This window comes from Onychomys torridus, chromosome 16 (genome assembly GCF_903995425.1).
Source record: "Onychomys torridus chromosome 16, mOncTor1.1, whole genome shotgun sequence".
Taxonomy (NCBI): Eukaryota; Metazoa; Chordata; class Mammalia; order Rodentia; family Cricetidae; genus Onychomys; species Onychomys torridus.
Window position 1 is genome coordinate 18149252 of NC_050458.1, and position 19714 is coordinate 18168965.

The 19714-nt window shown below is 43.2% G+C and overlaps 1 pseudogene; it reads left to right on the forward strand.

Moving 5' to 3' along the window:
* The first annotated feature begins 17206 nt into the window (after positions 1–17206).
* On the forward strand, positions 17207–18305 carry LOC118597085 (annotated as a pseudogene).
* Positions 18306–19714: the final 1409 nt, after the last annotated feature.

The window sequence follows — 19714 nt, forward strand, 5'->3', positions numbered from 1 at the left end:
TGGGCCTTTTTCTACTTCACTCTTGGGCCCAAGATGATGCTAGGGCTCCTGCCTCCATCCCTGTTCCAGACCATAAAGTGAACCGAAGAGGCCACCCCTCCCCTAGAACATGCTGCCTGTACTTTTCGCCAATGCTTCTACTCTTCCCTCTGTTTCATTAGCCAGAATACAGTCTCAGGACTCTCTCTCTAAAGGGCTGGAGGATGGAGTCTGAACTGATAGCAAGCTGCTTAACCGGAAAAAAAAAAAATATCAAGGTTCCTATTGCCATGAGAAGAAAAGGGCTTGATAGTTGGGGGTAACTGGCAGTCTTTAACACAGATGCTTAGGGAAAAAAAACATACGAGCAGGAGTGAAAAAAGAGAGTGCTCATGGAGAAGGCAGTAGAGCAGACATGGAAGAGATAGCTCATCCATAGGATAATAGTTTTATTGTTATAAAAAAAAAGAACTAGCAATATTTTTTTTCTCTCTAAAAACATGTATGTTATACAATATTCAAGTTAATTCAAGTCTCATTTTATACAATGCTATGATCCAGGCAGTTTTAAATGTTTTCTCTGGGAAGCAGGATGTGAAGGATATTAGAAGCATACCCTGCCTCTCTGGGTACCTTCCCTACGATTCCTATGCCCTGACACCAGGATATATACAACGCTGAATCATTTAGAGTCTCTGGTCTTCCTGTTCCTCGCCTGCAAAATGCAGATAGTAATTCCCACAGCATAGGCAACAGTGACAATTAACAAGAGAGTTTGCAAAACACCTAGTGCTGTGTCCTGTTTGTGATAAGTGTTCAATAAAGCCTGTCATTATTCCTGCTCGCCGCTGTTGTTAGACAGACCATAGGATGTGAATTAGAATATGTGCAACCTTAGTGTGTCCTGGTAGAGTTAGAAAGCCCCCGTGATGAACAGACATCTATATTATACCCCTTTCCCTCAAGGCTCAGAGATAATTGACGAAGAGGGAGGCCGAAAGAGTCTAAGAGTCAGAGATAGTGGATGTCTACAGTGAAACATTATTTGCTAGACATGGCAGGGCTACCGCATGCATGAATTCACAGTGGCTGTGACTGCAGGCATAAGATCCAGCCATCCAAAATCCCAGCATAGGTAAAGGAAGTGGTCATCAAGTCCCATCCATAGCTGAGAAGCCATTGGCAATGATGGCCGTTCACAGAGGAAGAAGTTCTCTTCAGAACAACAACACCTGAGAGCTTACCAAGCCCTCAGTGGATAATCCCACGCCTATGCTCCACAGGTGGCACTAAGTGAACTCTAGAGATTTGGTGGGGGACAAATGGAGGGAGGGAGAAAGAGAGCACACAAAGCTGGGAGGGCAAAGTTGGGAGAGATAAGAAGGAACTGAATTCTCAATAAAATTTTCAATTCATACCAAAAAAAAAAAAAAAAAAAAAAAGATTCACAATTCAAACATCTTCCAGCTACAGGTGTCAGGAGTTTCAGTTAAATGCCCAGCCCAACCACCAACCTGAAAGTAAGACAGAGAAGGGGCAGCTGGTCTCTTCTCAAGTATGATCAACACTCCTGACACTCCCCAAGCCCAGGACAGTGAATTAGAATAGGCAATGGAAAGAGACGTGTGTGAAAATCATGGATGCTTCTTGAGAACAGTGACATATCAAACAAATAATCCACATATAATAATGAATCAAAACAATGTGTGAGAGTGGGAGAAACAGGACTCCAAACAGCAGCATCTTGTAGAACTCTGAAATGCACAAACCTTTCCAGAGGAGACCGTGTAGAGTGATTATGGTTCACCAGGGCCCAGCAATCACCTTTCCTCTGGTGGAGGGTTGGTCAATTTGGTGTTGCAATCATATAGGAGAGCTAAAAGTCCATGATCACATCTAGCTTTATAGATTAATAGAATGGGAAAGGGTTGGATGAAATTCGGTGAATGAGATGGGGTATAAAAATAGTGTATGGTGATATTCACCTTTAATCCCAGCATTTAGGATCAGGTAGATCTTTGAGCTTGAAACCATTCTGGTCTACATGATGAGTTCCAGGCCAGCTAGAGCTATACAGTGAGACCTTGTCTCAAAAGAAAAAAGAAAAAATACTGGGTTTTTGTTGGTTTTTTGTTGTTGTTGTTGTTGTTTTGGGGGGATGTTTTTTGTTTTTGTTTTTATTCTTTTATTGTTGTTCGTTTTAGTTTTTTGGTTTTTTGGGTTTTGTTTGTTTGTTTGTTTGTTTTTGTTTTTTTGAGACAGGGTTTCTCTGTATAGCTTTGGAGCCTGTCCTGGAACTGGCTCTTTAGTCCAGGCTGGCCTGGAACTCACAGAGATCAGCCTGCCTCTGCCAACTGAGTGCTGGGATTAAAGGCAAGTGCCACCACTGCCCAGCAAAAATACTGTTTATTATACACAAAACATTAGTATTGGCTTGCAAACAATTATAAGCCCACACATGTATGTATATGTACACTCACATACACCTACAGCCTGAGTGTAAGTTTAAATATATCATTAAGTGTGGGTTGCTAGTAAAAACCGCCATTCTCCTAGCATGCCATCCATCTTAGCATATCTTCCCAAATGGCAAAAATCAGAAAAAATAACAATGGCAGTTTCCCAAGCCTCCTGGAGTTAAAATTTAAATATGATTGAGGTTGGCCAAACAAAGATATAAGATTTGGAAAGCATGATGAAGTATAAGCCTCATGGCATGGCGTTCTGATGCTGCTGCTTTTCACGGGACTTTCACCTCCCTGTAAGAGTACAGTCCTCGTGTCCACTGCCCTCTTTCTGGAAGCACTAGGTACAGTAGGTCTGCAGGTGTGGATGTGGAAGCTGTAGCACAGTTCTGAGGCAATAGATACTATGGCCCATTCCTCCTCCCTACACTGTCAGCCCCGTGATCCTTTCCCTGGCCCCATGGCAGCAGCAGAAATAGCAGCTCCCCAGTGGGATGATTCTGTGGTGTTGCTTTGGGGGTTGTTCTGGAAAGCCCAGCCCATTCACCCAGCACACAGGGATGTTATGAAGGCCAAAGTCCCAGTGTTAGCTGGAACTAAGTCCTGTTTGATAATGAAAAACAGGTACTCGAGGGCATTAAATGACTTACCCAAATTTCACCCCAGAGTTGAATGGATGGCAAGAATGAAACTAGTATGTTCACCATGGTATCTGTGCAGGAATGACATCTATGGGCAGAGGAAATGATGCCAAGCCTAAGGGGATGCCTTGGGGTTAGAATAAAGCTTCGTGCTCAGTCTTCCTCCCCAGTAACTCCCTCTCCTCTAGGGTTCTTGTTTGTTTGTTTGTTTGTTTGTCTGTTTGTTTTGTTTTTCAAGACGTGGTTTCTCTGTGTAGCTCTGACTGTCCTGAATCTCACTCTGTAGACCAGGCTGGCCTTGAAACTCAAAGAGATCCATCTGCCTCTGCCTCCCAAGAGCTGGGATTAAAAGTGTGTGCCACCACCACCCAGATTCTCTAGGGTTCTTGTCTAAGAAAGTATCAAATGAACAAGTGTTAAATACAGTTTAGAAGATGGATGATAGGTAGATAAATGGATAGATAAACAGAGAGGCAGACAGACAAATAGATGACAGATAGATTACTGGTGGTCATGTCAGAGGCATGGTGGCAATTGAAGTTCAAAGTGTCAGCTCACCAGGAGGAAACTCACTGATGGGTTAATCTCAGACAGGCAAGGCCCTAAGACCCCAGACCCCAGAATGTCTTCTTGCTTCTGCTGTGCCTTTACAAGTTTGCTGCTGCTATCTTTCTCTGGTATCTGACATGGTATGATTGGGTGTGGGGAGATCCCCACTGCCTGTAATGTAGTGCATCTATCTCATAGAAACAGCCTGTTCTACTGGGCAATTTTACCTGTGGATTGTTATGAAAATTATTCTACCCTAAGCTATACTGTCTAATTGATAATAATAATGTGAGCTCATACAGAATTTTGATGAATAAAAATAAATGCAAAGAAATGTTATATAGGTAGGCCCTATGAATTTTACCTAAGGAGCTACATAAATTGAAGTTCAGGTTAAGGATTAAGGAAAATAATTGAGTCTCCTGGAACCAGGCTGGCTCTAATTTCTTTAAGGCTTAAAAATGCCATCACAGGTTTTGGTGTGCATCATTAGCTGAAACAAAGCTATAAAAATAACTTCAGGTTAGATCAGATGCTTTGGTAATAGTTTTAAGATGAATAACCCCAGAAAACAAAAAGTTCACAGGAACACATAGCTGAGTTATAGATTCATTAGGTTAGAGTCAAAAATAAAAAGTAGCCCAATTGTTGATAACTGAAGTATTTTCCTTGCTAGATTTGGTTGAAGATCAAAGGTGATAATTAATTTCTTGTGCCCAATTTTGCCCTCAACTTCCTGCTATAAAAACTATTGATAAGTGGGTATGCACCCCAAAGACTTAAAGTAAAGCTGACTGATTCTTTTTTATACATAGAAGTTCAGGTTTGTGATTCCTAGAGATTTCTTATAAGATCACCTTTCAAGATAAGTAGTAAAGCAATTGGCCCTTTCTTTGTAACTGCAAAGTGCAGCCTGCCAGTAAAAGACTGGACTGAGAAGAATACCTTGCTTTCCCACATGGTTAAACCATAACAAGTTGCTTGAGTATGAATGTATGTGGGTTCTTGAAATAATTTGTTCTTCACCTGTAATACATAAAATGTTTAATCACATAAGGGATATGGAAAGCATGCTGGTTTTTGTTGTTTGTCTTGTACTCATTGTAGTCATTCCCTTGAGGGGCAGAGTGTAACCACACTGCAATTTTTGTATTGCCTGAAAGATTTTTCTGGGATATACAGGCTGTAGAAGAAAGAATGGAGATAGGGCTAGAGAGAGTTACAATGAACTAGAAAGAAAACATGAAGAATGAGAGTTAGAAGGAAAACATTGAGAATGACAGAGTTTAAATGAGTAAGAAAGAAAAAAACAAGAATGAGAGAGTTAAAATAAGTTAGAAGGGAAATACAAGGAATGAGGCAGTTAGAAGGAAAAACATAGAGAATGAGAGACTTAGAAGGAAACATCAAGAAGGAGAGAGTTGAAAGAACTAGACAGGAAGTATCAAAAATAAAGACAGAGCTAGAAGAAAAACATCAATAATGAGAGAAGGAAATCACACAGAAAATAAGGAATAGAGAATGCAAAAGAAGAATAAAGGAAACATCTAAAGGAAAACATCAAGAATAAAGATGGAGTAGAAGTAAAACATTAAGAATGAGAGAAGGAAATCACCAAGAAAATGAGAAGTACAGAATGCAAAAGAATAATTGAAAAAAAAAAAAAAAGGTCTGAAGGAAACCACCAAGAGAGTGTGTGAGTGTCTTTTTCCCTAGTCCCCTTTTACAGAAAAGTCTTAGTATGCACTGATTCCATGGATTCATTTTGAGCCCTGGGCTGTCTGGAGACTGGTCCCCCAGGCAGCAATAATAGATAAATAGATAGATGCAGATAGATGATAGATATAGATAGCTAGATGATAGATAAGTAGATACAGATAGACATAGATAAATGATAGATAAATAGATACAGATAGATATAGATAGATAATGGATAAATAGATATAGATAGATGGTAGATAAAGATAGATGATAGATGGATGGGGAGAGAGAGAGAGAGATAGCTTCTCTCAAAGTATAAATCCATCCTCTAATAGTCTCATGAGGCAGGGCTTCTGGAGTAGACTGGTGTGCAACATGAAGCTCCCAAGCTTCTCTCCTCTGTAACATAAATGATGAAAACTGCATGGAAAACGTCAAGCCAAATAGCTAAGGATGGCCCTCTGATCCTTAAACTTCTCTAATACAATAACTACATAGAGTAGGACCTTCAGAAGCTTCCAGTTCATGTGGGAAGAAGCAGAGAAAGAATGGAAACAGGTTCATGGATGTCTCCAGCATTCAGACTAACTTCTTCTCTTGTATGTCTAGGGTGGGCAAAGGATTCTGGGGTTGGGGATTTAGCTCAGTGGTAGAGTGCTTGCCTAGCAAGCACAAGGCCCTGGGTTTGATCCTCAGACACACACACACACACACACACACACACACACAAAATGTTCAGGAAACACTGGGAGGGAGAGATGGCTCAGAAGTTGAGAGCACTGACTGCTCTTCCCAAAGTCCCGGGTTCAATTCCCAGCACCCACATGGCAGCTCACAACGGTCTGTAAATCCAGTTCCAGGAGACCTGACAAAACATGGCAAAACACTTATACACATAAAAATAAAAAATAAATTAAGAACAATTTATAAAAATAAAAAATAAAAGAAATTTAAAAAAAGAATTCTGTACCCACTTTGGGTAAGCAAAAATATAGGGAGAAGATATTGCATGTTCTTCTATCCAACAGAGGCAGTCTTGATAGAAACTCCAGGTCTCACAGTCTAAGGTACTTGGACAGCCAAGAGAACTTGATATCATGCCCTTCAAGAACCAGGAAAGAGTTTAAGAAACAAAAAGATATTAGCAAGGTATGGAATGTCATAGAGACCTTTGTTTTCCTTCTACTCTTCTGCTTAAGAATCCTTCATAATTCTGACCTTTTTTTTTTTATCATATTGGCTGTAACATCACAGGAATACATGCAGCAGATGACCATCTGGTATACCCAACGAAAAATGCAAAACCCCTGTCCCATGCTGGGCCAGCTCAGTCCCATTCCCTTCTAAGTGAAGATTGTTAATAAGACAGAATTCATCTTACTCTAGTGAGTTTATTTTATCACAGACTCACTGAGGAAAAAAAAAGAAAGAAAGAAACCACTGGAACCTACCACAATAAAGTAAATATCACAAGATAAATGACAATGTTGGAATGGAGTCCACTTAGGGACTCGGCACGGTCAGACACAAACAGTTTCAAGACTATTAGCTGTTAAAGGTTACGCCTTATGTCACCCAAAAGGGTTTCTCCCTAGATTTATAGTGTGATCTCATGGAAGATTTATTGCCATCTTAATTTTTCCCCCATTTTAACTTTATGAACAGTCAGCCTGGAATTTTTCCTTGGTCATTTAGGAATGAAGAGTTGCTGCTTTTTAAGAAATGCTTTATAGTGCATTTTTGTAGCTTTAATAGCTTTATTATGGCTCAGACAACAACCAAGCCATCTTCTATGTGCCTGTACAATGAATTCACTGCTCTTTTCCATCCTGTTTCTTGTCCCAGGAAACTGACATTTAAGGATCACAGAATAATCTCCCATGTATTTGGCCTCTAGTGGGATTCGAATAAAGGGCAAAGAAATCAGAAGTGGCTAGAGATGGGCTCCTTGAGCTCCATGGCTGAGTGTGCACTGACTGGCAGCACCATCCTCCCTGCCTCAGTTCCAGTGCCCAGGCCTGCTGTGAGAAACAGAATAAGCTGGTCCCAAGTATTTATCTGCAAAGTACAATGACCACTTCACTGACTTTGTACTTGGCTGTGTGACTTACTTTGGTCCATGGAGTATGAGTGTTGGTGATTTCCATCTCATCAAAGCAGAAGTATTTAATGCCTTCTCTATGCTTTAATTCCATCCCTCTTTTTACTGCTGTTCAGCATGAGAAAAGCATGTCATAAAAGAGATGAGTACCAGTTCAGTGTTCAAATGAGAAGACATGTATAGAAATGTCAAGACCATGGGTGAACAGCCAATCTGTAGCTCTCATAGACACTGTACAAGTATTAAATGTTACCACAAGCCACTGAACTATTGAGACTTCGAGTTATCACATCAAAAATGAACTGATAAACTGCCCTTGCCTCCTCAGACCTTTGAATATTAATGACACCTACATCTAGGTTCAGAGTTTTGCTATAAACCTTGGGGCTTCTCTGTATGCTCCACAATCTTCATAATTGTCCCTTTTCTATAGACTCTTCTCTTTTTTATAATTTATTTTTATTTTATGTTCATTGGTGTTTTGCTTCCATGTACATCTGTGTGAAGGTGTCAGAAGCCCTGGAACTGGAGTAACAGACAGGCATGAGCTGCCATGTGGGTGCTGGGAATTGAACTTGGGTCCTCTGGAAGAGCAGACAGTGCTCACAACTGCTGAGCCATCTCTTCAGCCTCTGAACCCTTCTCTTTACCTAAATGTGAAATGTTATCCCTCCTTGCTGAAACTTGACTGAGAGGTGTCGTGCCTAGACTTGCAAAAATTAGGATAGACACTAGAGCAATGTTGAGCAAATGCTCTCTAAAAACAATTTGAAATGGTATTCATAATCCGGAGAATGGATGGTGATATTTTATTTGTGCTGAAATGGGATTATTTTATTTGTATGTTAATAAAGTTGCCTGGGGAACAGAGCTAAGAGTAAGCCATTAAGCAAAAGTCTGGTAGTGGTAGCACACGCCTTTAATCTGATCACATGTCAGGCAGAGTCTCTGTGTGTTCAAGGACACAGCCAAGTGGTGACCCAAACCTCTAATCTAAGTACCATCCATAGAGACCTGAAGGTCTGTATAGACAGGCAGTAATGAGGAAGTCATGTGGTTGGGTTTAGAACCAATGAGAAGGCAGAACAGAAAGGCAATAAAAAGACAGGACACAGGAAGTAGGTCTCTCTCTCAGGGGAAGGACTGCAGCGAGAGGTAAGATAAGGTGGTCTTAGCTCTTGGCTACTGCTGGATCTCTAGGCTTTTAACTCTTTATTTGGCTCTGTGTTTCTTATTTAATAAGACTGTTTAGAATTTCATCTACAAATGGGAGTAGAAAGAAAGGAGGAAAGAAAGATAAAGGGTATATGGATGAAGAAGATCAGGTGGGAGAAGGAAAGGGAAAAATGAATGGGAGAACAGACACAAGAGGAGGAGAGGGTGAAGGTATTTTTGAGAGTTAAGTAGGTACCTGGCTCTGCCCTGGAATTTGAACACGATGTAACTCCATCCTCACAACATCCCTACATACTATTCATTATGTCCAATTTGTAATGAAGAGCTGGACAAAGAACCTTCATCAAGGTCACTCAGAAAAACTGGAGGCACTGCAGCCTCCAGGGAGACAGCATCCATCCAGCTGGCATTTGGAGACAGCCTGCGACAACAGCATTACGAGGATGGTGCAGTGTGGTGGTAAACTGTGTACCCTAATAGACTTATCTGGGGATCAGAGGACAGAGCCACCCACTAGATTAGACATAGAGGCCAAACAGTGGTGGCACATACCCTTAATCCTATCACTTATGAAGCAGAGATCCATCTGGATCTCTGTGAGTCCAAGGCCACATTGGGAACAGAGTCAGGCAGTGGTGACATTAAAGTGGTGCCTTTAATCCCAGCACTTGAAATCTCATGCCTTTGCTTGGAAAGCACACACACCTTTAATCCCAGGAAGTGACGAGGCTAGGTGGAGAATGGTATATAAGGCGTGAGGAGACAGGATCTAACCAGCAATTCAACTGAGACCCTCAGGGATGAGGACTCAGAGGCTTTCAATCTGAGGATTCATGGAAACAGGATCGGCTGAGGAGTTGGTGAGGTGAGGTTGACTGTGACTTGTTCTGTTTCTCTGATCTTTCAGCTTTCACCCCAATATCTGGCTCTGGGTTTATTATTATTATTATTAAGACAGTTTATCAATTGATGTTATGGTGCAGGATGGTAGCAGGCATTCCTGTTCACACTGTTGTCCCGTGAATACCAGAACACTTTGTCAGGCAACAGAAGCACATGAACAGTCTGACAAACACCAAGAGATTAGCAAGCCTGCACTTGCTTTCCATAAATGTGACTCCAGACTTCACTGAGAATCTATGGCTTTTGGAATCATTATAAAACTGATGAACATGTGCCTAGTATGAGCATCTACAATGTGGGGTTCATCTACCAAAGGGTAAAATGGAGTGAATTGCGGAGCTCTATTTGGGATAAAAAACTAACATCCGCCCCTCATAGGCCGTGGCTTCTTGTTTCAAGGTTGTCCTCCCAGGCATGACTATGACCTGCAGTCCCCACCACCACCACCACCACTTTGCACTGACTGACCACTCAGGCACCTGCTGCCCATTTGGGCAGCTGTTCTGTGATTCAGTTCAGATAAGACTTTTGGAGGAAGCCACAGCCAACCAGCTCTGCAAATTCACCAGTTATCTCTGCCACAGGCTGCCAGGTCACCAACCCCACACAGCTGCTGGTACCACGATCCAACACCTCTCAGCCTTAATCCCTTTGGTCCGTTGTTTCCTTTTCTTCTAAGGACTTCCACTGTACATCTGTCATAGTCTTTCTCTCCAAATGGAGCCCAGTCCCCTCCTGGGACAATGAGGCTGAACTAGGGTGGAGTGGGTGAGGTCTCCTGCTGCTCAGGATTCCTGACCTGAACCCAAAGGGGTGACTTACCAGCTGGGTAACTGTCAGAAAGTCAATTGACTTCTCATTACCGGAACTTTTTTTTAAAATTGTGCATGGTGGTAGAGAGACATATGCCATGGCAGGCAGGTAGAGACCAGAGAACAACCCAAGGTGTTGAGTGTTTCTTTTCACCACATGGATCCTGTACATTGAACTGAGGGCATCAGGCTTGGTGCCATCTCACCTGCTCTCACTACTTCATCTTTCAAAGTCCTCGGTGTTACGTGTTTATGACTAGGTCAGAGCAGGTAAAAAATCCTCTGTAGTGAATACAGGACTATCCAGGTCCTAGCTTTTCAGGCTGTTGTAAGAAACAAGTGTGTTACCACACAAAGTTACAAAGGTCGGTGCCTGCCCTTAGGGAAAGCCATGGAAATCAGTGCTGTTCTTTGCGTACAACTCCCAAGTGTGTTGATTTGGTGTTTGTCTTACCAGTTAAACTTCAATGAAATCCTTGAAAACCCCCATGTCTTTGTGTGTGTGTGTGTGTGTGTGTGTGTGTGTGTGTGTGTGTTGTGTGTGTGTTGTGTGTGTGTTGTGTGTGTGTTGTGTGTGTATGTGTGTGTCTGTGTGTGTGTGAGTGTGTCTGTGTGTGTCAGTGTGTGTTTCTGTGTGTGTTGTGTGTGTTGTGTGTGGTGTGTGTGTGTATGTGTGTGTCTCTCTGTGTGTCTGTGTGTGTGTGAGTATGTGTGTTTGTGTGTGTGAGTGTGTGTGTGTGTGTGTGTGTGTGTGTGTGTGTGTGGCACATAGTCTCAGCCCAGACAGCAAGTTCATCCATTTCGTTTAACCTTGTTCACAGCCTAGTTTTTCACAGCAGCAACTTTTTTGCACCCAATAGTCACCACTAGGGATACAATAGGGTGCACAACAGAAACGCCCCTGCCTCAGAAGAATGCAGACCTAGTGCCGGACTTCTGTATCAGGGATATGCACATTAAAATGACACAGAGATTTCACCTCACCCTGGTCAGCATGGAACCAGCATCAAGAAAACCAATGAAGCCACTGAGGACTCGCACTTACGTGGCCTACTGTCAATCTTCACTGCTGTGGGATGTCTTTCTGTACGCTGTGAATATATGTTGCTCTCATTGGCTAATAAATAAGCGACTTTGGCCTATGGCAAGGCAGCTTAAGGCAGGCGGGAAATCCAAGCAGGGATATAGAAAGAAGAAGGGCGGAGTCAGGGCGACACTGCCAGTCCCGCCAGCCAGCAGGAAGCAAGATGTATTAGAACAGGTAATGCCAGGAAGCCACAAGGCAAAAGGTAGATTAATAGAAATGGGCTGAATTAAGTTATAAGAGCTGGTTAATAATGAGCCTGAGCCATAGGCCATACAATTTGCAATTAATATTAAGCCTCTGAGTAATTTTTTGTTGTTGTTTTGTTTGTTTGTTTGTTTTTTGTTTTTCGAGACAGTGTTTCTCTATGTAGCTTTGTGCCTTTCTTGGAACTCGCTTTGGAGACCAGGCTGGCCTCGAACTCACAGAGATCCGCCTGGCTCTGCCTCCCGAGTGCTGGGATTAAAGGTGTGCACCACCACCACTCGGCATGAGTAATTATTTTTTTTATTTATTTATTTATTTATTTATTTATGTGGATCTGAGGATCGAACCCAGGGCCTTGAGCAGCTGGGAGACCTTGGGTGGGAGAGATTCATCCGGACCTCGGGGCTGAGATGGACCGGAGAAACTTCTAGCAATGCTTCACAGTGCATCCCTCTAACCTGCACTGTGGCTTTGACCTGAGTAAAGGAATCGTGCTTCTCTTGAAAATACGATGGTGACAACAAATGCTGGCGAGGATGTGGAGAAAGGATCCTCCTAACACGATTCTAAGAAGAAAACTAATACAGCCAATACAACCACCGTACGACCCAGCTTTACACTCCTGGGTACATCAACAAAGGACGCTACATTATATCCCACCAAGATACTTGCATCTCCGTGTTTATGGCTGCTGCAGAGCAAGGATTGGAACCAGCTTAGATGGCCGTCAACAGACACATGGATAAAATGTGGTGTAAATATACACACTGAGTTTTATTCAGCTGTAAAGAAAAATGAAATTGTGATATTCCCCAGGAAATAGATAAAGATGGAGAACAGTGTGTTAAAAAAAAAAAAAAAAAAAACCTAGACTCCTCAAAAAAGACAAATGCCACATGTGTCATCTGGCATGTTAATCTGGATTCGTATGTGTGTGAATGTTTATGTGTATTGTGTGAATGTATTTGTGTGCATGTATATGTGTATGTATATGTGTGTGAATGTATAAGTGTATTGTGTGATGTATATGTGTATATATGTGTGTGAATGTATATATGTATTATAAGAATGTATATATGTGAATGTATATGTGTATGTATGAATAGGAACATATATATGTGGATGTATGTGTGTGAATGTATATGTGTATTGTGTGAATATATATGTGAATGTATATGTGTGTGTGTGTGTGTGTGTGTGTGTGTGTGTGTGTGTGTAAGTATAGAGTAGAAGGAAACTGTAAGAGGAGATAGAGGTCTGGAAGGAAGGGAGAGCAAGAATATGAAAGTAACAGAATGTGTGTAAGGTGAAAGTGTAAGGAGGGATTATTTGTAGGGAGACAGGAAAGGGGAGGCAGAGTGAGGACAAGTAAGAACAAGCTATAACGGTCTGGAAACTAGATTCTAGCTGTGTGAAAACACACCGTGGAAGCTATGTTTTGTATGCTGGACCAAAACCCAAAATTCAGCTTTAAGAAATGTTTGGCTTTCATTTGTAAATCTTGATTTTCTTTTTTGTTTGGTTTTTGGTTTTGAGGGTGTTTGTTTGTTTGTTTGGTTGGTTGGTTGGTTGGTTTTTGAGACAGTTTCTATAGACCAGGTTGGCCTTCTACCAAAAAACCTGCTTGCTCACGTGTCCCAAGGGATTAAAGATGTACTGTACCATGCCCAGCCCAGAACTGCTTTTTGATTTTTAAATACTGGTGAGTAAGTCAGAATGCCTTCAAACCCCTTATGCAACCTAAAACACAGCTTTTTTTTTCATAGCTTGATCCATGAAAGAGGTGGGGAAGCAGCGTTCCCACAGAACACACATTTGCGAGCACAGCAGGTCTTGCTGAGTCCCTCCTGGAAGTTCTCAGGGCAGGTTAGCATTAGAAGACTGTGCAGTATTACAGCAAAGAAAGTCTCTTTGTGTAACCTAGTAGTCTCCATATTTATTTTTCCAGGAAATCCTTTGTTTTCTTGACTATCAGCAAGCTAGTGATACATAATAAATGATCCCCATGGTGAAGTTTTAAAATAACAGCCATTTAGTTGATGCTGGATTCTGTGCTTCTGCAGTTTGAGCAGGGCTCACACAGTTAGCTCTTCTGTTCTCTGCCCAGCTAGCTGTTAGGTCTGTGGTGACCTGCCAGGTAGGCAGGGATCTGGCTGGTCTGAAATGGCTTCAGTGGTGGCATCCCAGTGGCAACTGGTCCTGGCTGGGTCTGTGGCAGTTGGCTAAGGTTCTAGGACAGCACGTTGACACACGTGAGAACTATTGAGACACAGGCCTAGACTGGCATAGAACCACTTCTGCTTCATGCTAATGATCAAAGGTAAGCCCGCAGGCCAGTCCAGGAAGAGAACATGCAGCCTAGTTCTTGATAATCAAAACACAAAACCACGTGACAAAGGACACAATATAAGAAAGAATGAAGAACCATGGCTCTGATAGCTGTGGAACTTATAAGACGGTCTCAGGGGCAACATTTTGTGGAACCATTCTTAGAAACCCTCACCAGATTAATTTTAAATGCATCTTTGTTGTATAATCAAACTGCTTGGACCAGGATGTAGTTGAAAGTTTTCTCGTTCCTGTCCAGCCCTGCTGTCAGGATCTCTCCTACCCATGTCCTGTAGCTGCATGGTCCCAAGTAAACAAACATACAGAGGCTTATATTAATTACCAATTGCACAGCCTATGGCAAGCTTCTTGCTAGCTAGCTCTTATAACTTGACCCATTTCTATTAATCTATAAGTTGCTGCCGGGCAGTGGTGGTGCACGCCTGTAATCCCAGCACTCGGGAGACAGAGGCAGGTGGATCTCTGTGAGTTTGAGGCCAGCCTGGTCTACAGAGCTAGTCCAGAACAGGCTCTAAAGCTACAGAGAAACCCTGTCTCAAAAAACCAAAAACAAACAAAGTTGCCACATGGCTGTAGCTTACAGGTACTTCCACATCTTGCTTCTCCTGCTGGTGCTGGTGTCTCTCTCCCCTCTGCCTTTCTCTTTCCTGTCTCTCTCTTCAATTTCTCACCTAGGTATAACTTGATTTGCCATAGGCCAAACGGCTTTATTTATCAACCAATCAGAGCAACACATATTCACAGCATACAGAAAGACATCACACAGCACTTCCCCTTTTCTGTCTAATCAAAAAGGAAGGTTTTAACTTTAACATAGTTGGTCTTGCACCAGGAGACTTAAGCCAAGTTTAACAGCAGCTTAAGTATTCTTCCAGTAGGAATGTCCCAAAACCTGGACAAATTAAACCTGTACACAAAAGCAGGCTGCATCCTGTGTTGTTTTCTGCTTTGAGTCATTAGATCCTTGCCCTGGATGGTTCAAGTGAACATCAAGAGGACAGAGGCAGTGAAGACAGAGATGAACTAGAATTGACTCAGCCTTATAAATAAAAATTCAAAAAAAAATTTAAAAATAAATAAATAAAAATTCCTGCCATTTACAACATGGATGAACCTGGGTGACATGACGTTAAATGAGAAAAAGTCAGACTCATAAAAACAAACATCACATAATTTCAGTGTGATCTTCATGGAATGAAGACCTCACAGCAGGCATGAGACAAGAAGTCATGTACTGTGGGCCACAGAGCTGGGGTTGTTAATGACAGTGCTGTCTGTGACAGACACATAATAGGCAACATCTAAGGTGACAAACGCAGAGGCCTCTGCCGTGTTTCTGAGATTCCATAATATTCTCCCAACTCTTATCTTTCTCCCCAGGGCCTCATGCTCTTACAAACTGTCAGTGAGCCTGTCCTGTCTGTCAGCCCGCGGCCCCCCCCCCCAACTCCCACCCCCGTGCCCACTCCCAGCCCCTCTTTATACTTGGGTACTTTCTCTCCTGCTGTCTGGCTGCTTCTTACCAGGACCCAGACACTCATCGATTTCCTTTCTCCTGCTCCCAGCCCTGACCTTATTCCCTACATCTCAAATCACAGAGCATAGCTGGATTCTTGGAGCCAGGAGTTAACTGCAGGGAGCTGAGAGAGAGCCAATGGCCCTGGTAAATGTCCTGGTAAGCTGACCATTTGAAACCAGTCATCACCTCCCACCCCCCACCCCCAACAAACAACCTTCAAGGTTCTGATAAAAGTATTTCTCCTATTTGGTGAGGGTGCTGGGACAGCAGATCCAGGACAAAAGCAAGGAGACTACCTGTGGAGGATGTGCTGTGGGGAGAGCACATCTGTATTCTTGTAAAAGGGTTTTGGTAACTTTCCTAGTCACCTTGACCCCCAGGCTCACAATGGCAGAGGAACTGAGTACAGCCTTTAGGAAAGTGGCAACCTAGAACCATCTGACTCCCATGGCAGCAGCGTCTGTCTCCTAACCACCTCCACACACAGACCTCACCACCCCAGTGGGCAGAAGGACACCTCAGCTTGGCAGACTTGGCAGAACCTCAGTCCAGTTCTGAGCTCTGAAAATCAGAAAACAGTCAATCCATGTTCCTTCCCAGCATGCACTTTGCCCAGTCCACAATCCAGATATCAGAGGGACAGATTAAATATCCAAGGAGACCACTTTCTAAGCCACCTGGTGGTCTCAGAGAGGGCTTATCTGCACCGAGGGAAGTTTCCCGAAAACCCTGCCATTTTTAGGATATAGTGTTTCTCGGAAGTTGTTGCTCTCCAGCAGCACCAGGGACTAAGCCGTGAAAACAATCTTTGCCCTTGTCGTCAAGGAGTTTATAAGGAGGGGCAGAGACCCAAATAAGCAAGCACTGTTATGGGTGAAGGAAGCTTACTCTCCAATGATGGATTTAAAAAAATATTCAAATGAATTTGTGAATTCTGAAGATGATCAATAAATGGAACAAACACACTAGGTTTTGAGGCCAGAGGCCAATTCTGTGAGCTTAATGAATCAAACCAGTGATAGAAGATGAAAGGAAGGATTTATATTCTCTCTTTCTTCTCTCCCTTTCTCTGTCTGTCTCTCTTTCTTCCCCAGCAACTGTCCATCCATCCAGTGGCTTCTGATCATACTGGACAGGCCCACACGGTCCCTGCTTCTGCCAGATAACCAACGGCTGCATCGTTAGCCATTGACTTGAGGTGTGCTAGCCTGAGTGGCCACCACATCCACTGGTTTTCCAGCTCTGTAGAATCTTTATGACCAAATCCCTACATCTGTATTCAAGCCTCTCATACAACACTCACCTGGATTCTGGACATATGACCTAGCGCTACCTGACCCTTCACCCGGAAACTGAAGAAAGCAGGGCAGGTAGAGGTTAAGGGGCAACTAGCAGCAGGTCACCAAGATCCTCACCCACCAAATGGTGGGGTTTCCATGCTCTAGAGGACAGTGAGGAGTCAGGTTCCAGTCTACAAAGACAACAATACTAAAAGCACCTGTTCATAGCACCTGGCTTCCAATTTCTACAAGGTTTCTCTAATGCTGGAGATAGAGAGAGTTGCAGATGGGAAAAAAAATCTCAGAACCAAGAACGAAAGTAGAACATAGTGCCTGAGCGCCACACCAATCTCCTCTCCGCTCTGCTTGCCTCACCTCATTCTCGCGACCTGTCCACCCACCCATCATCCTGCCAGCCACTGCTCAGAACACTTTCCACCATGGCCACCTCAGCAAGTTCCCACTTGAACAAAGGCATCAGGCCAATGTCCATGTCCCTGCCCCATGGTGAGAAAGTCCAAGCCATGGATATCTGGGTTGATGATACTGGAGAAGGATTTGCTGCAAGACCTGCACCCTGGACTGTGAGCCCAAGTGTAGAGAGAAGCGTTATCCGAGTGGAATTTTGATGGCTCTAGTACCTGTCAGTCTAAAGGCTCCAACATGTTTCAGGACCCCTTTGGCAAAGACCCCAACAAGTTGGTGTTCCTTTCAAGTTTTCAAGTACAACCGGAAGCCTGCAGAGACCAATTTAAGGCACACTTGTAAACGGATAATGGACATGGTAAACAACCAGCACCCCTGGTTTAGAGTGGAGCAAGAATATACTCTCATGGGAACAGATGGGTACCCTTTTGGTTGGCCTTCCAATGGCTTTCCTAGGCCCCCAAGGTCCGTATTACTGTGGTGTGCAAGCAGACAAAGCCTATGGCAGGGATATCATGGAGGCTTGCTATCAGGCATACTTGCATGCTGGAGTCAATATTATAGAAACAAATGCTAAGGTCATGCCTAGTGAGAACTCCAAACAGGACCTGGGGAAGGAATCCACATGGGAGATCATCTCTGGGTGACTCATTTCATCTCGCATCATATATGCGAAGACTTTGGAATGACAGCAACCTTTGATCTCCAGCCTATTCCTGGGACTGGAATGGTGTGGGGTGCCATACCAATGTTAGCACCAAGGCCATGCAGGAGGAGAATGGTCTGAAGTACACTGAGGAGGCCACTGAGAAATTAAGCAAGCGGCACCAGTACCACATTTAGCTTACAATCCCAAGGCAGGCATGGACAATGCCCAGTGTCTAATTGGATTCCACAAAACCTCCAACATCAACAACTTTTCTGCTGGCATTGCCAACCCCAGTGCCTGCATCTGCATTCCCTGGACTGTGGGCCAGGAGAAAAAGGGGTTAATTTGAAGACTGTTGTCCTGATAATTGTGACTCCTTTGCAGTGACAGGAGCCATTGTCCACACGTGTTTTCTCAACGAGACAGGCGACGAGCCCTTCCAATACAAAAGCCAAGTGCACTAGACTTCCAGTGATCTTGAGCCCCTTCTTCCTTCATACCACTGCAACTCTTCCCTCTCCCAGGTGCCCCAGTTGTAACTCAAAGGATGGAATATCAAAGTCTTTTTATTCCTTAAAAAAAAAAAAAAAAAAAAAAACCTCAAAAGGAGTATTAGTAACAAGGGAAGAGGCCATGGAGAATGGACTATGAGAAATAATCCTCCCTCTTTAGACCTAAGGATTTGGGCTCCTAAACTGTATTTAGGCCACAATAATTATAGCAGTGCACACTTTAACAATTAGTGCCTCATCTATCCCATTGTACTCTTTGGAAGTCCTGAGTTCTGGCCATTAAAGGCTAAGAGCAGGGAATGAGAAAACGCAGGCCAGAAGCATCACAGTCAGCACTTTAATACAGTGTTATCAGGTCCAAATAAGGGCATCATAGGATGCTACAGTGGGTGCCAGACGGTAGCTGTCATTCAAAGGGCGAGCCCATCAGTTATGTGGCTAATCATGTAGGGCAGGCGGAAGCCTCTTTTTTCTTTGCCATTCTACAACTTCTGCCTCTCCTTTTCCTTTCTTTTTCTTTCCTTTTTTTCTCCCTCTTTCTCTTCTTTCTCCTCCTCCCTCATTTATCTATTATATATATAATTTATCCATCCATCCAAGTGGCCTTGAATGCACTATTTAGAGAGATGACTCAGTGCCTCCTGTCTCCACTTTCTGAGTGCTGGGATTACAGGCATGTGCCACCATGCCCAGTTTTGTTCGGTGTTGGAGACTGAACCCAGGGCTTCATGAATGCTAGGCAAAGTACTCCACCAACTAAGCTGCCTCCCCAGCACATCCTGCCCCCAGCCCTCCTTCTGTCTACTCTTGGTCTGCCACCTTCCGATTCTGATTCTAATTCCAATTCAATTTTTGTCTTTTAATATTCTTCAAAATGTTTTTCTGCTTCTCACTGTCTACAGTGACCCGGGCTGGGCAGAGCAGCCTCTGGCATACTCTGAGCTCTTCATACTAGCCCTTGCACTGGGAACATGTGTGGGAGACAGGGCTCTCCAAGGAGGAACGGGCCTATGTCTAGATGCTCATGCAGACTGGGGCTGAGTATAATCTAATAAGAGTCACACTTCAGATGGACATATGGACAGAAGCAGAAGTGGATGCTTCATCACACAGAAACGATCTTCTTTGGGTAATATTAGGACCAAGTCTCCTTCAAGAGACCCCCACCATTTACATACATTGCTAACATACCTATGATTGAAGAAGAAAAGACAATGCCTCCAACCTGCACAGGGTCCTGAAACTCAAAGGAAGCAGATGTCAGAGCTCATATGGACTCATATTGGAGGATTTATTAAGGCAACTCCACATAATTAAAAGGGAATTTATTTTGGAGTAACTTACAACAAGTAAAGGGGTGG